Below are 15,123 nucleotides of genomic sequence, written 5' to 3' on the forward strand. Positions count from 1 at the left end.
GCACATATGAATAATAATAATAAAAAAACCCCGAAATACGTGGATGTGAAAACATTTGTTAGTTAGATGCCCAATATCCATGCTCCCATTTTTCTTTGTTGGGAGAGCACTGAAGTTGTTTGTTGTCTATGCCTCCACCAAAGGTCTCAGGGGAAATGTGTAAGTCAGTCATTGCAATGGCAGCCAATGACATTTGAGGGGAAATCTGCTGGGGGAAGGGCAGTGAGTGGAGTAGTGTGACATTTCCCATGACTTGATTGGGATGCTGGGTACATGGGTAATTAGTCAAACATTATTCTGGGTGTCTCTTGAGGGTGTTTCTGGATGAGATTAACATTTGAATTAGTAGACTGAGAAAAAGAAATTGCCTTTCCAGCCTTCCCCAGTGTAGGTGGGACTCATCCAATCCCTTGAGGACCTAAATAGAATAAAAGACTGAAAAAGAGAGAATTCACCCTCTTTTTTTTTTTGAGCTGGGACATTGGTCTTTTCTTTCTTTTGGACTTATACTGGAACATACATCATCAGATTTCCTGGTTCTCAGGCCTTTGAACTATAAATCTGGGAACTTCTCTGCTTACCTAATTGTATGAGCCATTCCTAACAATAAATCTCTTTTCATATAATTGTATGTGTGTGTGTGTACATGTGTATTCTGGTTCTGTTTTTCTTGAGAACCTTGACTAATACATGCGGTGCCCCTAAAGAATTCATATTCACCAAGAAACTCAGACTATGACCTTATTTAAAAATAGTTTTTGTAACCAGTTAAAGATCAAGCTGAAATCATACTGATGAGCCCCAAATTCAATTACTGATATTCTCCAAGAGGAGTAGAAAACAGAGAGAGAGAAATACACATCAAGGAAAGAAAACCATATGAAGATGGGGTCAGGGACTACAGTGATGCAGTTACAAGTCAAGGACTGCTAAGGATTCCAATCAAAGTTAAGAAGGGGCAAAGAAGACTCTTCCCCAAGCCTGCAGAGGGAGAATGGCCAGGCCAGCACCATGATTTCAGAGTTCTTCACTATAGAAATATGAGCTAATAAATTTGTTGATTCAAGCCACCAAATTTTTGGTGATTTATTATAGCAACCTTATAAAATCAATAGGTAGTTTTTGGGACAAGGTCTCTTAACTAAAAAAAAAAATAATCACAAAGAGAAACGAAAATGCTGACACATTGGAAGAGAGGCAAGTGGTTCTACAGGCTGGGGTCCTGTGCTGAGAGGAGAGTCAAGGCCCAAGAAGAGACTGCAAAGAAACAGAGTTCAACTCACTGAAAGCATTGAAAAGTGGATGCTAGATCATGTGAATGACAAGGTCAAGGGAATTATGAGTCAAGAAACAAAACAAAAACCATTCTCTGAAAATAATGCTTTTGCTTTCTTTTCATTTGCTGTAGATCATGGAGTTCTTTTTATTTTATTTCTTTATTTGCATGTGTTGACTAATGTGAATTGTCTGCTTCCTGTTTTGTGGTGATCAACATTTCCTGGCCTAACTGATGGCCTTGCTCAATTCATGGAGAGGCAGGCAACAAACAGGGGAGGGGGCTCTTCCAATAGGAAGGAGTAGCCCTCAATTCCTTTAGAAATAGGAGGGCAATGCAACTGCATTCTGCAATGTCTGCAATGTCTGCAGACAATCAAATCCCTGGTGCACGATTTTCCCTCTTTTATGTTGCAAATCCTGTGCTGGAATCTCATCTTCCCCATCATTCCACTACTTGCTGACTGCATGGCCTCGAGCAAGTTACTTAACATCCTGGGCCTCCACTTCATCATCTAAAAGTGGAGACAGTAGTACCTACTTAATGGAATGGTGATGAGGATTAAATAGGGAACATATAGGAAGTATCTAATATGCTGCCTGCTACATAGTAACTGCAGTTCTTAATATCTTTAAACAAAGTTTGTCAACCTTGGCACTAGTAATGCTTTGGATCAAGACAATTCTTTACTTTGCAGAACTGTCCTAAGCATTGTAGGATATTCAGAAGTACCCTTAGACTGTACCCACGAGATGTTCATGGCACTTCTGCTCTTAAGAATGACAGTAAAAATGGTTACAGATATTACCAAATATTTCTGGGATGGGGGAAGAACCACTGCTTGGGGTGAAATAGGCAGGCCTCTGATCACCTCTCAAGAGATGGACAGTAGATGATTTTCTGTCCTGCTTATATATAAAGCAGAATACCCACAAATGAGTAGGGACATTTTTCTCATTTAAATAAAACACCATTCTTCTTTCCAAAAAGTGCAGGGTGTATCTTCAAATTTACCACTGGCTGGGCTGGAAACAAGTCATTGGAGGACATGCGTATGTGGTCTGAGGGCAGAACTACATTCCAATGTAGACCTTTTTTTTGTTTTTGATATCTTATTTTTCTCATTGTATGTTTATGATAATTTTGCTTTCAGCCCAACTGTGTATGTGTTATTGTTTTCATAAAAATGTAATGTTCTCTTTCACCTTTAAAATATAAGAATATAAGATATTTTGAAAAGAGGCAGTGTCTCCTCGTGGGGCTTTGAACATCCCAGAAAATGACCTAACAACCCAGACAGTAAAGAATGGTGTTGGTTGTACTTCAAGTTGTTGATGGCGTATTCTTCAGAAGGTGTTAGGTATTTTTTTAAAGCAACAGCTTTTTAATATGCAGGAAATGTTTCAGAATCTTTGAAAACTCAACTTGAAAAAAGAATACTATCAGAGAAAGGAGGAAACATTAAAATGTTTTCCCAGTGAGACTGAGCAAACAGAATCAGAAGCAGCTGGAACAAGTTGTCTGAGAGTGATTCCTAGGAGGCATTTCATTCTGTATTCTAGAAAACCATGTCAAAGTCAGTAGGATGGAGTCCTGTTGCCTCTATGGTTACTCTCCAAAACCCTACCAGACCACAGAGGACATCATGCTAAATGTTAATTCTCATATTCATGATTTCTTTCTACTTCTGAGAAAGATTTTGTTTCACCTGCCCATTAGAAAGGCTTGGAATGTCTAGTGTAGAATTAAGAGTAAGGTCATCCAGCTGAAACTGAGATCAGTGTTTCAGTTATTCATTGATGTGCTCCAGATTCTGACACACATCCAGGTTGTACTTGGCAACCACAGTTTACTGCAGTTTCTATATATATTATACCAACATTTTATATATCTATATAAAGAGTTCCAAGTACAAGTGTGAAAGGGATCTAAATATTTTCATGAGAAGGCAATCAGGAGTTTAACTAGACTGTTTCTTATTGGGAAAGACAAATTATGAGGCCTTCACTATCCAGCAGGAGTTAGATTAATAATGTTTTACGAAAGAAACCCTTCATGTTTATAGGTGACAGGTGACAACCCTGCACACATTAGCCCTAGGGTTGGATCATGTGGAAGATCTCAAAGTAGTGCTCATCAGATCCATGTCTTGGGAAGATTTATCAGCCTGATTCCTAGGTCCTTTTACTCCTTTACTGTAGAAAGGGAGAATCCAGGTGAAAATGGGAAGGATTTTATTTCTTAAATTTTAAAAAATATTTTTCTTGTTGCTGTTTATTTTCCTTTTTATTAACATATATAAATTGTACAAAGGAGTTTCATTATGATTTCTGCACATGCATATAATGTATTTGGATCAAATTCACTCCCTCTCTTTCTTTCATGCCCCCTCCTTTTTTTTTTTTTGGCAGTACTGAGGTTTGAAGTCAGGGCCTCATGCTTGCTAGGCAGGTGCTTTATCACTTGAGTCACGCTCCCAGACCTTTTTGCTTTAGTTATTTTTTCAGATAGAGTCTTGTGTTTTTGCCTGGTGACAGCCTCAGTCCATGATCCTCCTACTTGTGGCCTCCCATGTAGCTTCTGATCTCTGCTTCTCAAGTAGCTGGGATTACAAGTGTGAGCCACCATGCCTGGTCTTCCTCTCCCCCCACTTTTTAAGCAATAATTAATGAGTTTCATTATTCTGTTTTCATACCTTTGTGTAAAGTACTTCAATCATATTAACCCTCTTATCATCCTCTCCCTTCATCTCCCCCACAATAGTTCCTTTTTTGCACTCTTGTTATTATTTCATTTAACTTCTAGATTCCACATGGGAGAAAGAACATGATATTTCTCTTGCTTAGTCTAGCTTATTTCACTTAATATTATGATCTCCAGTCACATCCATTTTCCTACAAATAACATTATTTCATTTTTCTTTCTGGCTGAATACTACTACTCCATTGTGTATACATATCACATTTCTTTAATCATTCCCCAGTTGATGGTCACCTGGGCTGATTCCATAATTTGACTACTGTGATAGTGCTGATATAAACATGTGTGTGCAGGTGTTGCTATCCCATGCTTGCTTACATTCCTTTGGATATGTGCCCAGGTTCACAGTTTCAGAGTTTACTTAAAGAAATCTTGCAAAGATTTAAAAGTCACATTTTGAGGTTTGTAAAAATCAGTTCTATGCATTATATACGAAACCAAAAAACCTTATTTTTTCAGTCTTTTCTCCTTAGACTTGGAAACTTCTCGTGGTGGAAAATAAAATGAAGATGGATAAAATACAAACTAAGACAATAAATTGTCACTAATATGAATAATACTAACATTACACCTTGTTATTAACTTTTTAAAGTCTGTCATAATCTTTTTTTGTGATAATAAAGTTTCTAAAATCTTATTTATATGAAAGTAAATAGTATTTTTCAGACTACTGGGTAAGTAAAGGGGCAATTAACAAACAAAAGATAAGTCAAGAATATAGTCTGGGAATGTGAATAGAGTTCTCATATTCCCTAAGACACTATATGTTTCTCTAACTCAAAGGCAGACACAGCAGTGTAGATACAACACTCATATTTGGAAAATTTACTTTTCACTTCTGGAATACATAAGTAAATAGGAAAGAGATATGAAAGGAGTTATTGAAATTTGCTGCTAAATATATATATATAATGCTTCATGGATGACAATGTTTTGCCTTTTTTATTTTTTAAGTGAGTGTATTACAGTAACTTTAATTGCTGTTTTAAGCATTGTATTGTATTTATTATCACCTGGACTATTTTAACATTCACATAAATGGGAAGTTTATTGCCTTTACACTGGGGTTTTGCACACATACAAACATGCAACTCTGTATGTACACACACCCACACTCAAGTATGCATGAGACAGCAAGCAGGACACAGCCAAGGAAGGCATTCCTGTGTTTCTCAGCCATTATATCCAACACTTAACAAAGCTCCTGATAGCTAATTTTCTTGTTTTTCAAAAGTCATAAATTTATTTACACATATATAACAATTCTGTTATACATTCTTTTTTCTTTATAATGATAGCTAATTTGCAATAAATATTTGAAGAATAGTAAATATGCTTCTATGCATTATATACAAACCCCAAATAACATCATTTTCTCAATCTTGTCTCTTTAGACTTTCATGGGGGAAAATAAAATCAAGAATACAGGGATATTGGCTAATCAGTTGCATGGAAGAGAGGAGCTGAGTGGTGGGAGATTCAGACAAGTCTTAGTTTTGGATTTGGGCTCATTACTGGGGCAGTAATTAACCACTCTTATTTTCAGTATCCTCAAATGAAAAATTAAAGGATCTGGGCTAGATGATCTGAATGTTTAAGTTCTGTTTCTGATGTTTAAGTTCCATGATTCTAAGATGTACTATGTGGCAAATCTAACTACAATATCACATGGAATAAGTATATCTTATTCAACTCAGACTCCCAGGTCCTAGCACAGAGCCAGAGAAATATGTAAATGGTTTAAAGAGTGAATTAACCTATGAATAGTCATTTTATGTATACATAAACACTGCATATGCATCCTAAGGATTTTTCACAAAAGGAAGGAACCCTTCTGTATTAATATTGACTTTTTCAACTGAAGTACAATCCGAAGATTGTTTTGAAAATTTTGAGTTTTATTCATACAAATTACTATTCTTTTGTGTAATATATGAAAAGTGTGATTTTAAAAATCAGACCACATGTACTTTCTTGAGAAGAGCTAATAATATCATCATATCTAGGGAAATATTTATTTTGCAACTTAAACCCTTCCATAATTAGTCATAAATATTTGCTTCATAAATATTCTTCAGGAGGTAAAAGGAAATTCTTACCCTAAAAAGACTCAGGGTTAGTGGTGATTCCAGATAACATTTAGCTCCAAAATTCTATTAGTCTACAACTGAAGATACTGCCATTTCCAGACTTATGCTCAAATCTATAAAGGAGGTTCACAGAACCATAAGGTGCTACATTTTAAAAACTCATTTGAACAGAAATAAAACTAATTTTAGCATCAACCAAAACATAAATTTATTTGCCAATGAGAGAAGATCTGTGGATTTATAAATAGCTTACTCCTCAGGAAATATTTTAAGTGGAAAATTTTAACAGTGTCTAACATACATAGTCTTCTTATAGAATTAAACTGGAAAGCCCTTTTAGAGTAGCAGCTTGCTACAGCGGAAAGCAAGAGCATTCCTGTTCTGCTACTTATAAGAAATATTTCATTCTTAAGTTACCTACAACTTTGGAGCCCTAGTTATCACATATGAATAACAAAGATAATAGATAATTTGAGGGATTATGGTGAAGATTAAAAAGGGACAATGTCTGTGGAGCATTTGCTTTATGCTTGGCACAGAGGGTCTCAGCCCTCTCTGTGAGATTTCTTCCTCCAATGGAGTTCTTTGTAATATCTGGATTAAGTGTATAATCTTAACCACCCTGAAAGCACTCACGCCTATCCAAATGTTCCTCTCCATACTTCATTCAAATCACAAACAAAGACTATTCTGAGCTAGGTAGTAGAGTTTCAAAGACGAAAAATAACACCTGGTGCTTGTCCTTGTTGAAAAAAATGCAGAAGGAAGACAGACATTTAATGAGAAATTATACATGATGCTGTGAATGATTAAATGAGGTTGCTTGTCTTTCTGTTCTCTACCCTGGAAGTGGATTTCCTAAAAATAGCCCAAAGACTATGTAAATTTATAGGTAAGATTAATAACTGTTGACCCACTGGGTTCATCAATGACTTCAGGGAAAGGGCAGCAGCTGTGTTGGACTTTGAAGAGTGACTAGCATTTTGCAAGTCACTGAAATGTGCATGTGGGTGAGGCAGATTTAGAGTCTGAGCAGAAGAACCAGCATGTACAAAAGTAAAGATAGGAAGAACATGGCTTAGGAAAGGTGTAGACATTCCCTTGTTAGCAAAGATGAACTGATGAGGAGCAAAGGCAGTGGGTCCCAAAGAGGTTCACTGTGTCTGTATTATGTCATACTAAGGAACCCAAGATACAAATATTGTTCTAGATCATATTGTCTACTATATATCAGGAGCTGTGCATTATTGTTTTATGGACATTATTTCCTAGTCCTTAAAACAAAAATAGACTTATCTGTTTAGGTGGAGAAGCTCAGAGAGGTTAAATAACTTGCTGTTCAAAATTTTATATTCTTAAGTAAATGGCATAAAAGGAGCACGGAGATGTTTTCAATGTTAATTTAAGAGCCAAGCATTGAGTAATGGAAATAATGAGATCTGAATGTAAATTAGGAAGTTGATTTGGGCAGTCATGTTATAAAAGAGAAGGGGAGAAAAGATAGTGAAAAGAGGAAATTTGTTTTCAAAACAAGACTGCTCAAGATTTGCAAGGTCTGTTAATACAGGAATGCTGTGGAATGACAACTCTTCAAATCATAAAAAATGTTGCTTCTATGTTTTCAAATTATTTGTGAATTATATCACATAAGAGGAAGTGGGTATAATCATTATAGTGCTGAGGTTATGGAACTAGACAGTCTAGATTTGAATGTTTGCCTCCAATTTATTTAGTCCTCTGGAACTCAGTTTTCTCAAATCTAGCAAAGGAGATAACAATAGTTCTGTGTCACAGGGTTTTTAAGCATGAAATGGAGTACATGTGTATATATACAATGTCTGGCATAAGTAAGAACTCAGTAAACACTAGTTAGTATTGCTTTGTGTCTTTGCCTTTATTCACCAACCATTTATTTAGAAAATACCTACAGTGCCCCAATGACTACTCTAGTTTCCAAGGATACAAAGATCAAGAAAGGATATCTTCCACCTTTAAACATATTTGTTTATTCTTAAGCAACACTCTGTAGAGTTCAGCAGTAGTGCTACAGACTGCATCATGGTTAAAGCACTTCAGTTTGGGCAACAGTAATTTAAACTCTCCCATCCCAACATAGTCCATTAGTGTAAGAACCAGCATCTCTGTTTCCCACTCCTCTCCCCAGAGCTGTCTGCAATGACAGGTGTTTTTCTCAATTCCAGGCAATATTATAAAATCAGTGAGAATATTTTAGTAGCCTCTTCCCACGGATGTGCACCAAACCATCTAAAACTGAGTGTTTGTACCTTTGCAGTGTAATTTATTAGATTTATGTGTTAGGTAGTATAATTTATTGAAAGATGTATTTTTAAATACATCTTCAATACAAGGGTATTCTTTCAAAAATATATATCTTTAAAAATCTCATTTCCATAAATAATAGAAAAATGTTAGAGATTAGAATTTTCAGTGTTGTAACAAACCAAGGGGAAGACCTGTTTTGGTAACATCAGTTACTCACAACCTTTTAAACCACATGAAATGAAGCCAGTCATCCCTCTGCCCAAGTACTACTGTTCTGTTCATGATGGCATTGTCTGAAAGGATTCTAAATTAGATATTTCAGGGTCAACATTAACAGTGCATGAATAGATGAAAATAGTTGGCAGAAGGGACACCATGTCCCTTAGAGTATAACCACAGAACATTAAAATGGGCAGATGAGCAGTTGTGATAACCTATAAGAAAAGATTATAAAAGAAAATTTCTACATAAATAAATGAGAAGGAAATGAAAATTGCGAGGCACTTTCATAACATAACTAAGTGATGTACCAAAATGATTAAGTAAAAGCTACTTTAATACCAAGAAACCCAGTAGAGTGAATAGAAGAGAATAGGACTGTTGAGACAGGGCAAATTGTTTACCGAGCAAGAAAGACAGACATTAGCATCCTTACCATTTTGCTTTCCAGTGTAGTCAGTATTTATTACAGGAAATGTGAAATGTTCAGATCATATGAAATTTTAACATAGCAAACAACCACCACTAAAGAGATCAGATCCCTCAACTATAATTGGAAAGATCTATAATTAAATAAACCAAAAACTCTAGAGTTAGGTGTGGATGTCAGAAAAAGCTGGTGACCTAAGAAGAAATTCTTATATTATACAGACTTTGTTTTATGAAATGTGAATTTTAAAAAGTAAAAAGCATATCTGGGATATACTTAAGAATTTAAGAATCTTTCCATTAATTTGACGTGCAACAAGGGAAGGGTGACAATGATTTTGTTAGTACCCACAAATTAATGTTACAATACTGAATAGCTTAGAAAATAAGTTTAAATAAATTAATTTTTTTCTGTGTCATAAAAGCCAAATCTTCTAAAGTCTGAGAAGATAAACCACAGATTAGTTAAAATATTTGCAAAAGACATGTTTGATGAAATATTGTTGTTCACAATATACACAGAATTCTTAAGACTCAACAATAAGAAAACAAAGAACCCAATTCAAAAGCGGACCAAAGATCCAAATAGCCACCTTTCCAAAGAAGATGTACAAATGGCAAGTAGGCTTAAAGAAATATGCTTAACATCATATGTCACCTGGGATTTCCTCACACACACCAATCAGAATGACCAATATCCAAAACACTGACAATGGCAAATGCTAGCAAAAATGTGGAACAACAGGACTCATTGCTGGTGGAAAAGCAAATTGGTACAGATCTTGGAAAAACAGTTTGGAAGGTTTTTTTTTTTTAATAATACTACATATATCTTATATGAACTAGCCATTATGTTCCTTGGTATTTACCCAAATGAATTGAAAAGTTATGTCCACATGAAACCATATATACAAAGATGTATATATCAGCTTTATTTATAATAGCCAGAACTTAAAAACAATCAAAATGTTATGTAGTAAGTGGATGGATAAATAAAATGTGGCACATCCAGGCAATAGGAATATTATTCATTAATAAAATGATATGAACTATGTATGATTTCACCTGTATGACAATCTGGAAAAGACACTACAGAGAAGGTAAAAAGATTAGTGGTGCCAGGGGTTAGTGGAGAGGGAGAATTTTTTAGGACAGTGAAACTGCTCTGTATAATACCGTAACAGTGGATATATTATATAAAAGGTGGATATATTATGACATATAAATATCATCTAACTGTCAAAACCACAGAATGTACACTAGTACGTAGAATGAACTTTAATGTAAACTATGGACTTTGGGTGATATGGTGTGTCAATGTAGGTTCCTTAATTATAAAATATGAACCACTCTGCCACTCTAGTCGGGTGTTAATGGTTTGGAAGGTTGTTCATGTAAGTGGCAGGGATTATATAGGAATTGCCTATATCTTATTTTCAGTTCTCCTATGAACCATATATAACTATAAAAAGTTTGCTACCCTTAAAATAAAGGAAAAAATGAATGATTCCTAACCACAAAGCATACTATATAGTTCTATCAGAAAAATTTCTAGAATATGCAAACGTAGCTGAAGGTGATATAAACCAGGAAACCACTTGTTTCCTCTGGGTAGGGGGTCAATGGGAAGGGAACCATGAGCGGGATTTCTAGGGGTGTTGTTGATCATCTACTTCTTGATTTGATTGGAAGGAAACGCTTTGTGAAAATTCATAAAGGTGTACGCTCACTTGTACGCTTTGTGAAAATTCATAAAGGTGTACGCTCACTTGTACACTTTGTGTCTATATATCTCAATGTCTTAAAGTGTTTTGTAAATAAAAGAAAAATCCACTCAACTTTACTTTTAAATTGAAATTAATTTCCTGGGAATCATTTATTTTTCTGGGGATAGCAAGTTATCCCTATTCTCTTTTTTCCAATAATGTTGGGAAAAAATGAAAAAACCGAGAGAAGGGAAAATGCTTTGGAGTTTTAATATTGATGAAATTGAATCCCAGGAAATGGATACACCAATGATGGAAGAATTCAGAAGTGAATATTAGTAATAGCAGGAAGCCAAAGGCATGACACCTATAATTCTTAAAGGACAAAGGGAAAAGGTGGTATTACTGGAGTTCAGGGTTCAAGGTCACTTGGAGAGGCAGGAGGCAAGAGCTGGAGCTGGAAAACAGCCCACAGGGGTCAGTCCCTATGGAGCAAACAGAGTAGGGGTAGGGCAAAAAATGGACTTGAAGCTAACAACATACACAGAGGGCTCAAACGGAGAATAGAGAGCTCAGAATGTAAGTTTTTTATTTTCATTTTCTCTTCTTCATTAGCTGCTACACTAGGCAAACTGGTTTACTGATATTTTTGTAGTGCACCAAATTTAGCTTGTGAGAACTACATTCAACAAACATATTGAAAAATAAATGAAATCATCATTTTAGCTTTACATCCCATTTCAACAAAGAAAATTTATATATCCTTAAGATTATGATAGAATCACCTACCTTCAGTTTGAAGTTAATATAGAGGGTATTTTGGTGTCTGTCAAAAGTCATTTTCTTATATGCATTTTAAATCTCTTATATCATTCATTTAAAATTGATGGTTAATTTAAAAACTGAGTTTTAATCAAAGTTGTCTACAAATTGTCAACAACATTGACAAAGTTGTCTTCAACACTGTCTTAATGTTGCTTGACTTATATTGTATTTTGACTGCTCTAAAATAATTAAACAGCTTAGCCCACATAAAAGAAGTGTAAAGCAAGCCTGCCCACCTTTTGAATTAGACTTAGAGAATGATTTGTGCTTTGCCAGTTGCATCACTTTTTTAGAATTGAACATAGGTATATTCTACTATTCTGAAAATCATTCTTCTTCAAAGTAGATGATAAAACCACTCTGAAAACTGGCTTTAGGAGGAAATGGAACACCAAACCAGTTCCTCAATATGACCACCATTAGATTTCCTCATTCCTCTCTGTTCTGCTGAAATGAAGCAACATATTTCAGACTAATATTAAAGCATCAACTCGAAGGCTTTTGTCTTCTGTAGCATGGAAGGGTAATCATGCATGATGATATAAAATGTATTTATTTATTCATTTTACAGCCAGACAAAACAAAGCTTAGTGTGTGTGCACATTCATGATTATGCTTAATTGTACACAGCAGTTTAAAAATTTTGTGCACCTCACCTTAACCATGTCCTACTTTTAATTCAGGTGATATAAATCCCCCAATAGTCAGTTTTTGCAATGTGATCCTTATCTAACTCACAGATGCATTAGGGATTAAGCCACCACTACCACTATCAAATTTTCCTTCATTTTATGTCATTACAACATGGTTTTCTCTCATTCTGGCTTATTACTGTGATATTAAATATTTTCCTATATTTTACAAAAAAGGTAACTTTTGGAATAGAATAAAGTATTATGGCTTTACCTAATAGAAGACAGAAAGAGATGTCAGGACTGTATAACCTCAGTCCAGACAGTTTCTGATATTAATATTAATGAATAAACAAAAGGTCCAGAAGCTAAGTCTCACTGTCTGGCACCTCACTGAATGTACACAACTGTAAGGCACTGATGCTATTTAACCCCATTTTCTTTTCATGTACAGGAGAGAAGCACTTTCTGAGGAAACAGCTTAATGGCCATCTTAAATTCTTCAAAACACTCACCTAAAATTCAATGAAGAAACAGCATGGACTTTCCAAAACCATTTATTTTCTTTTGTTTGAAATGGCAGCTGATTATGATATTTAAAGACTTCCCAAGTGCTTCATCCAGCAACTGGTAAATTCTATTTATCTGCAATGAGAAAACACTTTTGTTGAGCTAAGCAACTCACAATTGCATATTTCTTATAGAAACAGGGAGCCAGGATTAGCAGATTTAAGACATATGTTAATTTGCAGAGCTGTCATACACTACTTACAATTTCTAAAACTCAGAACCCTGCTTCTGAGTTTACCATAAGAAATGTTTAGAATAATGTTTGCCAGAAATTCTTTAAGAGATGAAGATGGTCAGGCTCAGAGGATGAGAAGACCATCCAAGATGAAGCAGCTGGGGAGTAACAGAGTGCTGGGAACCTTGGGGTCCTCAACACAGCTCTTTGCTTTAAGCTGATTAAGAACCCAGAAATGGGAGAACATGGAGTCTTCCATTTTCCCATTAGGCAATTTTGTAGAGTATTGTATCAACCTAATTCCTTCTAAAGTCAAGGAAATTACTCTTGAGGTCAGAGTCCTCAGGCCATTATATTCTTTAATTGGTTAAGCTTGAGCAGATGTAAGTAAATATCCCACAGGAAGTGGCTACAGCAAAGATATATTGTTATTTTATTTATTTTATAACAATAAATCATTTCTTTAATCCAAATAATTAGATATGTTCATTATTTCATGTGATTTTTTAAAATAGAGATAAAGAAATTTTCATTATACAGTTACTCCTTATTCTGTCACATTAGGACCCAACAGTCTTTCCCTGTGTGTGTGTGTATATATATATATATATATATATATATATATATATATATATATACACTTACTTGGCATTATTTGAGTTAAATACTACAGTAATTAGTACTTTCAGCTATGCATGTGGTACTAGGGTTTGAACTCAGGGCCTTGTATTTGCTAGGCAGGCACTCTACCACTTGAGCCCCCTCTACATTTTGCTTTAGTCATCTGTTAACTAGGGTCTCGTGTTGTTTTGCCAAGGCCAGCCTGAATTGCAATTCTCCTATTTACACCTCCTACATAGGAAGGTTACAGCTGTATGCCACCATGTCCAACTTATTGGTTGATATGGGGGTCTCCCTAACTTTTTGCCCAGGCTGGCCTTAAACTGTGATTATAGGTACACTAAGCAAGTGCTCTACTGCTTGGACCACACCCCTAGCCCTATTTTTTGTTTTCTTAAAGTACATGCTATTATTATTTTTTTAAATTAGGGATGGGGTAAGTTAAACCTATGTATTTAGGAATAAGTTATGTATTAAAAATATTGTCTTCTTCTATAAATCAGCTCCATACCACAGTATGAGGAAATCAATAGAAATGTACACACTCTTGTATTTTTTTATACAATACCACTTGTATAGTACATATGTATGTTTACAGTGAGCACACAGAGATAATCTTTCATCTAGCTCTATCTGGCAATAGAGAATCACGAAATCCTTTGGTACTGACCTAGTGACTGCTTAGGATCCTGTTGCTGGCTGTTGCTTCTCTACTTGTAAATCTCTGGCTGGGTCCTTTATATGTTTGTTTTTTGCCTAGGTCCCTAGGTCAACCTGGACTGCAAGGAAATAGGAAGGAGACCATTTTAATAAAAATCCCACCTTGGATGAGTTCTTGGGTGTGAGCTGGCTTTCATTTTGCCATTCGTTTTCCACCAAGATTTGGCCCCATTTCAGCTTGGATCTCATGGGCAGGGATCAAGAGCACGTGTCCAATCTGTGGGCATATCCATATCTAACTATTCCTGTCTTCGATTCCCTGAGTGGTTCCTAGAATTTAACATTGACAATACTTTCTACTCTTGAACCTGAGGGTGACTGACTCCCAAACTCCCTATGAATTGAAGCCATCTATTTCTTTCTCTCTCTCTCTCTCTCTCTCTCTTCCTGTAGCCTTACTGGACACTTGCAAAGCAAAATTCTCACATGAACACTGGGTGGGAATAGAAAATTATACCTTTCTCTCCTTAAATTTGTATTTAAATTCTAGGTCAGCTAACTTAAATTCTAGGTTGGCTAACCTAAAATTTCTAGTGTGACTAGAAGTTAAAATTTACTGCCACGAGATAAAATAAAACTACTGTCTCCTTAATTTAGCTCCCCAAGAAACTTCCAGGCAAGGTTCAGTTTAGAATTAGGAGTCAGTAACTTATCACAAACTGCCACATCACAAATACAGATGCCATATTTTAGGCATATGGGTTTTGGATGAAAGTTGCAGGAGGCAGGTTTTTGCTTTAATAAGAAAATTCACTCAAATTAGATAGGCCACATGCAAACAGCCAATGATCTTCGCACTAACATTACCAATCTAACT

The 15,123-nt window shown here is 35.5% G+C and overlaps 1 protein-coding gene across 14 annotated transcripts in view; it reads right to left on the minus strand.

The window, feature by feature from the left end:
- Dtna (dystrobrevin alpha) overlaps positions 1 to 15,123 on the minus strand; it is a 345,657-nt gene that overhangs the window by 173,191 nt on the left and 157,343 nt on the right. For 7 of the 14 annotated variants that reach the window (XM_074070014.1, XM_074070017.1, XM_074070016.1 and 4 more), the window contains exon 2: positions 12,736 to 12,865. The exons of 5 other annotated variants lie outside the window; for them this stretch is intronic. The gene's annotated coding sequence lies outside the window, so the exon portion shown is untranslated. Of the gene's footprint in view, positions 1 to 11,552; positions 11,590 to 12,735; positions 12,866 to 14,256; positions 14,366 to 15,123 lie in introns of all 14 variants that reach the window. 2 more of the 14 variants (XM_074070019.1, XM_074070015.1) reach the window with 2 other exon arrangements.

Source organism: Castor canadensis, chromosome 4 (assembly GCF_047511655.1).
Source record: "Castor canadensis chromosome 4, mCasCan1.hap1v2, whole genome shotgun sequence".
Taxonomy (NCBI): domain Eukaryota; kingdom Metazoa; phylum Chordata; class Mammalia; order Rodentia; family Castoridae; genus Castor; species Castor canadensis.